Source organism: Mus musculus, chromosome X (genome assembly GCF_000001635.26).
Source record: "Mus musculus strain C57BL/6J chromosome X, GRCm38.p6 C57BL/6J".
Taxonomy (NCBI): Eukaryota; Metazoa; Chordata; class Mammalia; order Rodentia; family Muridae; genus Mus; species Mus musculus.
Window position 1 is genome coordinate 141,394,797 of NC_000086.7, and position 13,322 is coordinate 141,408,118.

At 38.7% G+C, this 13,322-nt stretch overlaps 1 protein-coding gene across 2 annotated transcripts in view; it reads right to left on the reverse strand.

Annotated features, from left to right (window-relative positions):
• Col4a6 (collagen, type IV, alpha 6) overlaps positions 1-13,322 on the reverse strand; it is a 308,693-nt gene that overhangs the window by 229,394 nt on the left and 65,977 nt on the right. The window lies entirely within an intron of this gene.

The following is a 13,322-nucleotide window of genomic DNA, read 5'->3' on the forward strand; positions in this document are numbered from 1 at the left end:
TGCAAATGGATGAAACAGACTTAAGGTTATCTCTATATATTAATAACACTCAGTTTGCTTAAAGAGTCTGGCCTGCTAGATCTACCAATATTTGCTGATGCCTTGGATGCTCACAGTATACCTGTTGGAGCTTTCAGAACTCTGCATTAGTCATCAGCTTTCTTAATCTCCCTTTGCAAGATATGAGCTTCTTCAGGGAAAGAAGAAATAGGTTTTTTTTTCTGTATTTCTAATGCTAAGCACAACTCCTGATGGATATTTGTTTAATAGGAACATGAACACTGACAGCTAAAATTACCAAGCAAAACAAAATTCCTTTAAGGGCTAATATGGCTTCACCTGGTTTTTCCTACTATATCTAAGCAGACCTAAATTCAGTGGATAATGGCTTTTGATAACTTTTCTCACCTGACTCTGTTGGTTGTGGTATTAATCAATATGCTTTTTTGACTTGGACAACAGATACAGAAAAGTGAAAGGACTTGATTCAAATTTTCTTCATGAACTGGCACTATAGAAGTCGCAAGACATGGTAGAATAAGGAAGGTGAAATGGAAAGATAGAGTCCTGATAGTTTCCAGAGGTGGGGATTCGAGATGAAGCATGGGGATATGGCATACACTAAAAAAGTTTTCAGAATGCTAGGGACAGATCACCACTAGAAATGACTGGCTTCATCACGGTTCAAAAGAGAGAAAACTGCTAACTGTGGGAGCAAATCTATTCACAGCATTAAAAAAAATTATGCCCCCTAAACCTGTGCCAACAAGTTCTCTCCTTTTTCTGAATCCTTGCCTTTTTATTCTCCTTATGCACCCCGTAAAACTTGCAAGACCCAGCATTATTTCCTCTGACCATCAAATCAAAGCTACAAAGTTGGCAATGTCACTATATTAGTTTTAGAAATGGGAAGACTAGTACCAGAGCATGAAATATATTATGCTAAATCACATAGGTACTCATGGACCAGAGCTGTGATTCTAATCCAGATCTGTTTGATGCCAAATCCCTTGCTTTTAACCACTCTGCTCGAGCTACCTCCTTATCTAACTCAAGCAAGCTGCGATTTCTTCTTATCTTGTCTTGTCTAACTGAGGGTAGCTGTCATACCATCCACAAAACCTCTTTCTTAGTACCAGGAGACTTGTGATGATGCTCAGCCACATTTCTTCTTCAAATTAAACACAGATGGCTTAGCATTTAGACTCTATTTAGCAGATCTTTAATTAAATCAGCCTTACTTAGAAAAATTATTAAGCCCCTACTATGTGCCCCTTCTGTTTTTTTTTTTTTTTTTGTTGTTGTTTTTTTTTGTTTGTTTTTTTTTGTTTTTTTTCTGGGCTTAATTTGAGTTCCTGGCTTGAAGTGGAAACAGTATATAAGTGGAGAAGATGAGGGTGGGAGCAGGTGGACAAATGAATTCTATTTAATTTAAATGGTTGTGTGGCTTGAAAAGCTAAAAAGATAGAAGTGGTCATCATTTGCCTTTTTGGACGTACAGGTCAGGCCAATACCACAGGCACAACATATTTGGAGTTGAAATAAAGAAGTCCCATGTATGTATCTTACTTGTGTAGAATCAACAGATGCGATCCAGAAAGACTATATTCAGAGCAGCTGCTGGAAGACTGGACACAGCTGTGCAGAAGTCATTAACTTCAGAAGAGAAGTATCTCTCCTCATACCACCAGCTGTGTCAATCATATTTGGATGTAACCAGATGTTTTGTGTCTGGGTGATAGCTAGGATTGACTGCCCTTGCACAATTGCTAAAGAAATCTCAATCCCTAGAGATCTATTTCGTTTTCTTTCATTCCAATTTCTAAGAACCCCTCATCTTTTAATTTATATCAGTATCCAACTGCCTGCCTCATGTTTCCACTTTTACTCAACTATGATTCTTTTCAAACGTATAGTTGTCAGTGAACCAATTAATCTAATACCTACTACGAAGTTGTATATTTAGGAACACTAACACATATCATTTCAGACCGTAGTGGGCTCTGTCTTTTATGAGCTTTCAAACTGATAATACTTGGGAGACAAGAATAACTCACATTAGAAGCTTACTGGACTTTCCTGCCCTACCTGTGACATGGCAAATGAAAATGGGATAAAAATCAGGATTTCAAAGAGAAATGTGCAGCAGAGAGATGTCTTGAAGTTAGCATAGCCAGAGCAGTACTAGGAAGAGATTTCCACTTGACCTCTTGAAGGAGTGGTCTTTGAAAGTAAGGAGGAAAAGAATGGTTTATTAGCAAGGGAAGGACAGGATGGGTCTAGAAAATGAGTCTGGGGATAGACCGGAGAGGACATACGTTCTCAGTGAAGAAAGATCCTGTCATCTTATAGAAGGCTGAAATCAAGAACTATCCTGATGATAGCCTACAGGATATTGCAAACATTGATTTACCATTTTTAATTTTGTGGAAACCAGTCCCCATGACCCTTCCATACAATATTTAATTATTCTGCTGCTATCACTTTTAATTCTGTTTCCAAGGATTTTTTCCCCCTTGATTGATTAAAATAATATATTTATGGTACGAACCCCCAGCTCTCAGGCCTTTATCCCTTAGCAGTTACAACCTGTAAAGTCACTAAGCCCTATCACACTGTACTCAGATTAATTAACTGCACAAATAGATTGTTTCTTTAACGCAAAAATTATCTGGAGAGAGAAATAAAAGCTAGGAAGAGAAGCTACAAGAAGCAGAAGCGAGAGGACAAATTTATCTCACTCAGGAAGCCATACTGGTTATCATAACAATAACAAATATTTATAGAGGGCTTTCATCCTGAAGAATCCCAGAGCCCCAGAGCAATGAACACTTGTGGTAAATAGATTAAAGGAGCTACTCAGCCCTCCAAGAGACGAAACACTCTCCCTCAGGCCCAGTGCACTAAGTCATCCCTGGGACAGCATTCGATTATAGCCAAGGGATTTTAAAGGGATCTGGATGCAACTTCCAAGTTATAAAATGTAGACAGCATGTATAAAGAATCTTTTCACAGGAGAGAGCCCAGGAATGTCAGCTATAGCCACATTCATTTAAGCCTCTTGCATTAAGATCACAGAAGCATCTGAGGCCAGTGAAATGTTATTGACTTGAGATCAAAGAAGTCATAATATGGGATAATGTTTTATAACATAACAACACACTTCTAAATAAAGTAATTGAGTAATTAGTGTATATAGAAAGTCAAGACATAACTGGAATAATGAAACTTAGGTTGTTCTAGGAGAATGGGTTTAGCATCTCTGGTTCTTAATTTCTTCATTTCAGTTGTGTGTTGTGCTTCGTGTGTGTGCAAGCATGCATGAATGTGTGGAAAGAGAGATAGGGAGAGGGAAAGGTAGAAGCAGAGACATAGAAAGAGACACAGAGAGAAGAATATGCACAATATCTCTTTTTTCTTATTGGCAGGATTGGTCAAAGGTCGTTTGACTCAAGTACCAGTTGGAGACCTACATTGCATGGATCTTCCCACCAATAATAAAACATCATGAAGAAGAACTGGTTGAAAGAAGGCAGAACTTGGACACATGGGATAAACTGGTTATAAATATCACTTAATCTAGTGGTTTGTACATGATTCTACATAGTCTCACAGTTTCCTGGGAACAAAGAGTAAAGAAATGAAGAGGGACCGGGCTTTGATGAAAAATGTGAAACCCACCCACTCTATGTTAGAATGACTACACTTACAGGGGACAGTGTGTCTTTGCAAAGCAGTCTACTGCTCATTGGATAACTCAGATTGTTTGACAGCTTTTTCTCATACTGAACTGAAATTGTATTTCCTATAGGTTTAATCTATTGTTCAAACTTCTGGTGCTGTAGCACAATAGAACAAGTTTATTCATTACTGCCATGGCAGCCTTCAAATATGTAAAGACAAGTATTTAGCCAGAAGTCTCCTCTATAGTACTAACAGCCTCATTTCCTTCACTTGTACCCTACATATTTTAAGCCATTGTCTTTAGAACAAAACTCAGTTGTTTCCTTATGTGCTAAACCACACAGTTTTGAGCTGTGATGAGATTATAAGTATAGAATAATGCATGGCCTTTCCTTCAGTCTTTGCTCCACTCTTTGTCTCCATATTTACCCTCATTAGTATTTTGTTACCATTTCTATGAAGGACCGAAGCACCCACACTTTGGTATTCCTTCTTCTTGAGCTTCATGTGGTCTGTGAATTGTATCTTGGGTATTCCTAGACTGCCTCACCTGGTGATCCATCACATATACAGTTACCAAACCCTAACACTATAGTGGATGCCAAGAAGTGCATGCTGACAGGATCCTGGTATAGCTGTCTTCTGAGAGGCCCTACCATAACCTTACAAATACAGAGGTGGATGCTTGCAGCCAACCATTGAACTGATCACGAGGTCCCCAATGAAGGAGTTAGAGTAAAGACTGAAGGAGCTGAAGGGGTTTGCAACCCCATAGGAAAAACAACAATATCAACTAACCAGAGCTCCCAGGGTCTAAACCACCAGCCAAAGAGTACACATGGAGGGACCACAGCCACAGCCTCATAAGTAGCAGAGAATAGCCTTGTTGGTTATCAATGGGAGGAGGGGCCCTTGGTCCTATGAAGGCTAGATACCCCCAGTGTAGGGTAATGTGAGGGTGTGGAGGCAGGAGTGGGTGGGTGGGGGCACACCCTCATAGAAGCAGGAGGAGGAGGGATGGGATGGGGAGGTTGGGGGAATTGGAAAAGGGGATAACATTTGAAATGTAAATAAATAAAATATCCAATTAAAAATAATCAATAAGATTATTGCTTAAAATGCACTTAGATTGAAATCTGGGCATCCTGGATTTGCCTCAAGTCTAATTTTTTGTGCTTTTCTTTGGACTCCAGCTTCAGCTCTTTCTGGAATATACTAAGTTATAGGAACCCCTGAGTGAATGCATGCTGTTAACAAAAAAGAAGAAAGAGGATGAGGAGGGAGAGGGGGATGCAGAGAGGAGGAGGAGGAGGAGGAGGAGGAAGAGGAGGAGGAGGAGGAGGAAGAGGAGAAGGAGGAGGAGGAAGAGGATGCATGGCAATCAAGGTACCTGGAATTGAAATTATGCTATATTCACCTAAATTTATTTGATCTGAGATTACTGTGGCTCATAACAATGAATCATCTGAGACCCATTTAGAATGGCTGTCAAGAACTGGGTAAGCTACATACAAAGTGGACTGTGTATATGAGGCTAGAGGTGCACTGTCCTATTAGAAATCAAAGAGCAGGGTTATTATTTGTAGAAATCTCATAGAGGGAGTTGTTAAGGTAAGAGTTGCCTTTTTGAACCTTATAAATCAATGATCCTAACAGACAACATCCAATAATCACTCATACATCTCTGTATCTGGATAATTAGAAACTCTTTAAAAGATCTTTTGTCTTATTTCCAACCTCTGTGATAAGCACCATGGCCAAAAGCAATTTGAGGAGGTAAGGGTTAATTTTGTTGGAATTTCCATGTCAGTGCTTATTCACTGAAGGAAGTCAGGGAAGGAACTCATTCAAACAGGACAGGAACCTGGAGGCAGGGAGCTGATACAGAAACCATGAAGAAGTGCTACTTACAGGTTCCCCTAATAGATTGCTTAGTCGGTGTGCTTTCATATAGAATGAGCTGGCCCCTCCCACATTATCATTAATGAAATATGCTTAAAATGCATTATCACTAATTAAGCGTGCCATACAGGCTTGCCTACAGAAGATTTTTTTTTTTTAATTTTTGACATTATAATTTGATTGCAACATTTCTCTATCCTTTTCTCCCTCCAATGTCTTCTAATATACCCTTATCCATTCTCCTTTAAATTTATGGCCTCTTTTTTGTTAGTAATTGTAATTACATGCATATATGTATATACATATACATTCCTAAATAATGCTACCTGTACTTATGTTTTCAGTGCTGATCCTTTGACACTAGACAACCAATTGTTGGGCTCTTCCCTAATTAGTATGACCTCTCCTATTCACAGCTTTTGTCAGTTGCCTATAGTTTTTGTGTAGAGTTGAGGCCTCATGGGATTTTCTCCACCCAGACTAACATGTTCATTGGTCTCATCCTTGTTCAGCTCATATTGGACAGTCACGTTTGTGAGACTTTATAGGTGTTGCTTCTGATATTACTAGGAGACATAGTCTTACAGCAAACTCTCTGATCCTCTGGCTCTTATACTCTTTCCAAAAACACCCAGGCTTTGATGCAAGAGTGTTTTGTAGATGTAGCCATTAGGACTGGGCTGCACAACTCTGCATTTTGATTGGTTGTGACTTTCTGTCATGGTCCTTGTTTGTTGCAAAGAGAAGCTCCTTGATGAGAAGTAAAGACTATACTTATCTGTGGCCATAAGGACAGATGCTTATAAGTTGTTGATAGGAATCATGCTGGTTTAGTAAATTAGTGGTTGTATATATCTCTAATAATAATGACTACACTAGCACTGAGTAGTTAACTCAGCCAGTACGAGGCATGGTCTACCTGCTGTTGAGTGGGTTTTAAGTCCACCAAGGCTAGTCAGTAATTACTGCATTTCTAGGATTATTGTGTCATGCTGATATTTGATGTGGTTCATAGGCACCAAAACTGGATAAGACTGTTGGTTGCCTTTCTCTTTTGGAAGCATATATGGCACCTTCTCATTCCATGAAAGCTAGGCAGGGAGGTAGAATTCAGGTTAGTTGCAGCTCAGGGGTCTCTAGGGCCTGTTTCTAAAGTACATGATGTCTTCAGCAATAGGGACTTACCTTCCACCTCTGAATGGTAACCATGGGCAACAGCAATAGGCTGTATGTTTTGAGTCTCTTGGATAATCCTGCCTAAAAATACCAAGAGGGTTTCAAATTTGTGTGGCAGTTTGGGTTTTGTTAGGTGATATTTCGTTGGCTCTTGGAGGGAACACAGTCAGCCCAGATGTAAAAAGTTCATTAAAACGATATTTGTATGTTTATACGTAGTTATGTGCATTAAAGTTTTTAAGTAGGTAATAGTAAGATTCCATGTGGCTTATTGTTATTACCTACCTGTGACAGGATCTTTTGGATTCATTTTCTCATTTGTGGTTCCTTTCTCTCAGATGACTCTAGCTTGTATCCAATTGGCATAAAAACAATCCTAAAAAGCTGCTTAGTGAAATACAGTCACAGCAGTTATCTAGTGGGAGTTTAAAGCTGCAGCCACTGTAGTGTTTTCATCCAAGTACGGAATCATGATAAAAATCAAAAGATATATTGCCATTAGCTCCCATGCACAGGCAGCCCCGAAGCACGCTGCTAGTAAGTAGAAGAGGCTTAGAAACTCAGTGTCCCAACCCTAAAGCACAGAGCCTTTATTTTTTCAGCTGAAAGCTTATCTCAAGGCCAAACACATGTACTTGAACCTCACATTTGCAAACACCTGCACACCTGCTATCTATGTAGGGACCTTTGATGATTATCCATTCATATCAGATGCTCTGTCTAGGTTTGTAAAGCACAGTAGTTTGCGTTGCAGTTTGGTAGATTTTTTTTTACCAACCCTTTAAAATTGTGCTGTGATTGGCAGTCAGATAGGGCTGTATCTTCAATCAGGTATATTTCACTCTTGGATCACAGTAGCCATTTTCACTGAGATTTTGGAACCCAGAGCAAATTAAAGGATACTTTGCTTCCATTCTTAAGAGGGTTTTATTTTATCCCAAATCAATCCAAGAAGGTTTTACCAGATACATTCTGAGTTAATATATCAGATAACCACTGAGAACTTTCAGTTGTGTAGTGAAAGTAGGGAAAATTTTCCACATGATACATGTTATGTATGTTAAGATGACTCCCATAGTAATTTGAGCCCCATAGCATGCACCCATATATATCTTCATGACATATTTACAGCTTATGACTTGATGTCTCCTAAACAAAACCATGCACTTAATATGTATGTACTCATGCTAGCCCTTCTGTGGGAGATCTCTACTTGTGAGTTCATAGTCAACTTCCAAATCCAAACCTAACTACTTTCTGTAGCCTTTTCTGTGCACTCCCGACATTTACCAATTAGACAATCTCTGAATACACACCCAATCTAATGGAGTATAGCATTACCAAATTGTTTATTGATGCTACTTTTTAAATGCTCAAATATATTTCCATAGGTTCAAAAGTGAGAGATATCATCACAGGTGGGGTTTCATCTTCTCAACAACTATTCAAGAGTCTGGGGCAAAATAATGTTTTGGAAATAATGAACAATGGATAGAAGGAAGTGAGCAAGTAATTTCTCTCTACTATCCCTTGAGTCACTTTGGGGGTAGGAATTACATATTACTCAGTTTTTTGTACACACAGTGGCTTGAAGCCTGCATAATCATAATAAACCCATGTGAAATAAAGACAGTTAAAAAGGTCTTATAACATAAAAATCATTGAATGTGTAGTTGCTGCCTAAATATCTATGGTTTCAAGGTTGCAAAAGATCAAACTGGGAAGAAATTCAATGGTAAGATTTACAAGCCTAAATGCTCAAGGTGTTCACAGGAGCGAGGATGGAGTGTGGGCTGGAACTGCCTAGGCAAGTTTCTCAAATGGAACTATGCAGATGAATCATCAGGGTAATTGGTTACATGCAAAGCTGATTCAGTAGGTCTGGAAAAGGTCTTCTTTCTTACTTTATAGGGACAATAAATGAGAAGACTTTGCCATTTTTACTTTATAGTCTGGCAAACTGAGGCCCATAGAACTGAAGATTCTTTCTCCAAACCTGAGTCAGAGTTAGTACCATCAAATAATTTTTCATCACACCACCCTGCAGATTGCCACTTTAAACCATTGGGTATTAAGAAGGCCACTTGTGAGATTATCTTCACATTATTCCAATCAACCTGTTTAACTACAGCTCATTCATTCTATGGCTAAGTACAATGTGCCTTTGAGGTTTTAATTCTGTGACCCCCAAAGATTGTTAATTTCCTACTCTTTAGTCATTAAGGGTTTCTCCCTGGACTCCATCTGTTGCCATTGTTTGGAGAGGAAAAATGAAGTAATTGGAATATGGATGTACAGAGGCACCTGCTAACCTATTTCATTTGATGGGAATTTAATAGGCCAGTTTGACTCTTTCTGACAGCATTGGTGTCTACTCCCTGAGGCCTTGCTCTTTTTTTACTTGAAGAGCACCATATACCCCAACACAGAGGAGTATCACTTGGCTCTTGGCTAATGTTGTCAAGGAGTTTATTGATCTTCAAATCCCCTTCTATGGTGATTTCTTTTTTACATATCTGCATGGCTAGGTTGATGATGATATATATCATCAGGCATCATTTGATATCTATTTGAAAACAGTGTGTTTTGTTACTTCAGAATTAAATGATTTGAAGTCCATACACAGTTGCTCAGGAATGAGAAAATTATTTTTCTAGAATAAGGTGGATTCAATTCAAAACTTGGACCATCAAATACAGGTGATAAAAACCCAAAAAGTTCTTAAGTACCATTTCAGGCTTACCAATTCCTACAATGGGATGATTAATTGTTTCTACCTCATGGGGTTACTGAGACAGTGAATAGTATTCTGTTTACAAGGCACTTTGTACACTCTCCTACTCTAATGTAGGCAATCAGTTAATGGTGGGAAGACACTTTCATACTTACATAATTACTGAAAAGAATGTTAAAGGACACATAGGAAGACTTTCATCTTTAAAAGAAGGGAAATAGTGAGCACAGCTGTTATCTTTTTTATTCATTTTTCTGTATATGGATACTTTGCACGTACATCTGCATATGAGAAGAGGAGATCAGCTAAGTGTGAGTTGTCATGTGTGTGCTGGGAACTGAACTCAGGACCTTTGGAAGAGCAGGAAGTGCTCTTAACTGCTGAGCTAGCTCTTCAGCCCCAAGATATGTGCTTTGCATTGTTTTACAGAATAATTATTCTCAGTAATAATATTGGAAAATTCCACTCCATTCTATTTCAGCCTTATCCAGTTGGTTATATTGCATTAGTAAAACTAATGCTGGACAAAAGCTATACCAGTAGGTTTAAACAGGGATTTTTAAACTGTTGTTTGTAGAACACTGAATTGTAGGTCTCCAGACTCCATTTCTGTGAATCAAGAAAAGGAACATTTCTTTGCAGAGCTACACAAATTATGGATACTACTAATCCTTACAATTTTCAACTGAAATGCTTCCTTAGAAAGCACTTCCTGAGGTGTCCATCTTGGAGGGCTCTGCCAGAGCAGGTGGGGGAGCCATCTGGGGTCCCGGATCCCTCCGAGACTAGTCTGCACAGGTGAAAGTGCGGACTACAGAGGCAACCCAGCTTCTGGGACAGGCCCTATTTCGGGCCTTCATCTTCAGCCAGGAGGCAGGTCCTAAAACCAGATAACTGTGCACCTTCCCTGCAAGAGGAGAGCTTGCCTGCAGAGAGTACTCTGACTACTGAGACTCAGGAAAGAGCTAGAGTCCCAGGTCGGCTGACAGAGGCTAACAGAATCACAGGAGGTACAAGTTCTAAACAGAGACAACTATAGCAACTAACTCCAGGGATTACCACATGGCAAAAGGCAAACCTAAGATACTAACAGAAACCATGACCATTCACCATCATCAGAGCCCAGCACTCCCAACTCAGCCAGTCTTGGATACCCCAACACACCCGAAAAGCAAGAATCAGATTTAAAATCATATCTCATGATGCTGGTAGAGGACATCAAGAAGGGCTTTAATAACTCACTTAAAGAAATATAGGAGAACACTGCTGAAGAGGTATAAGTCCTTGAAGAAATACAGGACAAAACAACCAAACAGGTGATGGAATTGAACAAAACCATCCAAAATCTAAAAAGGGAAGTAGACACAATAAAGAAAACCCAAAGTGAGGCAACGCTGGAGATAGAAACCCTAGGAAAGAAATCTGGAACCATAGACACGAGCATCAGCAACAGAATACAAGAGATGGAAGACAGAATCTCAGGTGCAGAAGATTCCATAGAGAACATCAGCAAAACAATCAAAGAAAATGCAAAATGCAAAAAGATCCTAACTCAAAACATCCAGGAAATCCAGGACACAATGAAAAGACCAAACCTATGGATAATAGGAGTTAATGAGAATGAAGATTTTCAACTTAAAGGGCCAGCAGATATCTTTAACAAAATTATAGAAGAAAACGTCCCAAACCTAAAGAAAGAGATGTCCATGACCATACAAGAAGCCTACAGAACTCCAAATAGACTGGACCAGAAAAGAAATTCCTCCTGACACATAATAATCAGAACAACAAATGCACTAAATAAAGATAGAATATTAAAAGCAATAAGGGAAAAATTTCAAGTAACATATAAAGGCAGGCCTATCAGAATTACACCAGACTTCTCATCAGAGACTATAAAAGCCAGAAGATCCTGGACAGATGTTATGCAGACCCTAAGAGAACACAAATGCCAGCCCAAGCTACTATACCCAGCAAAACTCTCAATTACCATATATGGAGAAACCAAAGTATTCCATGATAAAACCAAATTCACACAATATTTTTCCATGAATCCAGCCCGTCAAAGGATAAAAGGGAAAACACCAACACAAGGATGGAAACTACACCCTAGAAAAAGCAAGAAAGTAATCCTTCAACAAACCTAAAAGAAGTCAGCCTCAAGAACAGAATCCCAACTTTAACAACAAAAATAACAGGAAGCAACAATTACTTTTCATTAATTTCTCTTAAAATCACTGTACTCAATTCCCCAATAAAAAGATATAGACTAATTGACTGGCTACACAAACAGGATCCAACATTTTGTTGCTTACAGGAAACCCACCTCAGGGAAAAGGACAGACAGTACCTCAGAGTAAAAGGCTGGAAAACAATTTTCAAAGCAAAGGGTCCAAAGAAACAAGCTGGAGTACCCATTCTAATATCAAATAAAATTTACTTCCAACCCAAAGTTATCAAAAAAGACAAGGAGGTGCACTTCATACTCATCAAAGGTAAAATCTACCAAGATGATCTCTCAATTCTGAATATCTATGCTCCAAATACAAGGGCAGCCACATTCATTAAAGAAACTTTAGTAAAGCTCAAAGCACACATTGCACCTCACACAATAATAGTGGGAAAGTTCAACACAGCACTCTCACCTATGGACAGATCATGGAAACAGGAACTAAACAGGGACACAGTGGAACTAACAGAAGTTATGAAACTAATGGATATAATAGATAACTACAGAACATTTGATCCTATAACAAAAGGATATACCTTCTTCTCAGCACCACATGGTACCTCCTCCAAAATTGACCATATAATTGGTCACAAAACAGGCCTCAACAGATACAAAAATATTGAAATTATCCCATGCATCCTATCTGATCACTACGAATTAAGACTGATCTTCAATAACAATATAAATAATAGAAAGCTAACATTCACATGGAAACTGAACAACACTCTACTCAATGATTCCTTGTTCAACAATGAAATAAAGAAATTATAGACTTTTTAGAGTTTAATGAAAATGAAGCTACAACACACCCAAACCTATGGGACACAATGAAGGCAGTCTTAAGGGGAAAACTCATAGCTCTGAGTGCCTCCAAAATGAAACTAGAGAGAGCATACACTAGCAGCCTGACAGCACACCTAGAAGCTCTAGAACAAAAGGAAGCAAATTCAACCAAGAGGAGTAGAGGGCAGGAAATAACCAAATTCAAGGGCGAATTCAACCAAGTGGAAACAAGAAGAACTATTCAAATTATCAACCAAACGAGGAGCTGGTTCTTTGAGAAAGTCAACAAAATAGATAAACCCTTAGCCAGACTCACAAGAGGGCACAGGGACAGCATCCTAATTAACAAAATCAGAAATGAAAACGGAGACATAATAACAGATCCTGAAGAAATCCAAAACACCATCAGATCCTTCTACAAAAAGCTATACTCAACAAAACTGGAAAACCTGGATGAAATGCACAAATTTCTAGACAGATAACAAGGTACCAAAGTTAAATCAGGATATGATTAATGATATAAACAGTCCCATATCCCCTAAAGAAATAGAAGCACTCATTAATAGTCTACCAACCAAAAACATGCCCAGGACCAGATGGATTTAGTGCAGAGTTCTATCAGACCTTCAAAAAAGACCTAATTCTAACTTCTCAAACTATTCCACAAAATAGAAACAGAAGGTACTCTACCCAATTCATTCTATGAAGCCACAATTACTCTGATACCTAAACTACACTAAGATCAAACAAAGAAAGAGAACTTCAGACTAATTTCCCTTATGAATATTGATGCAAAAAAATACTCAATAAAAT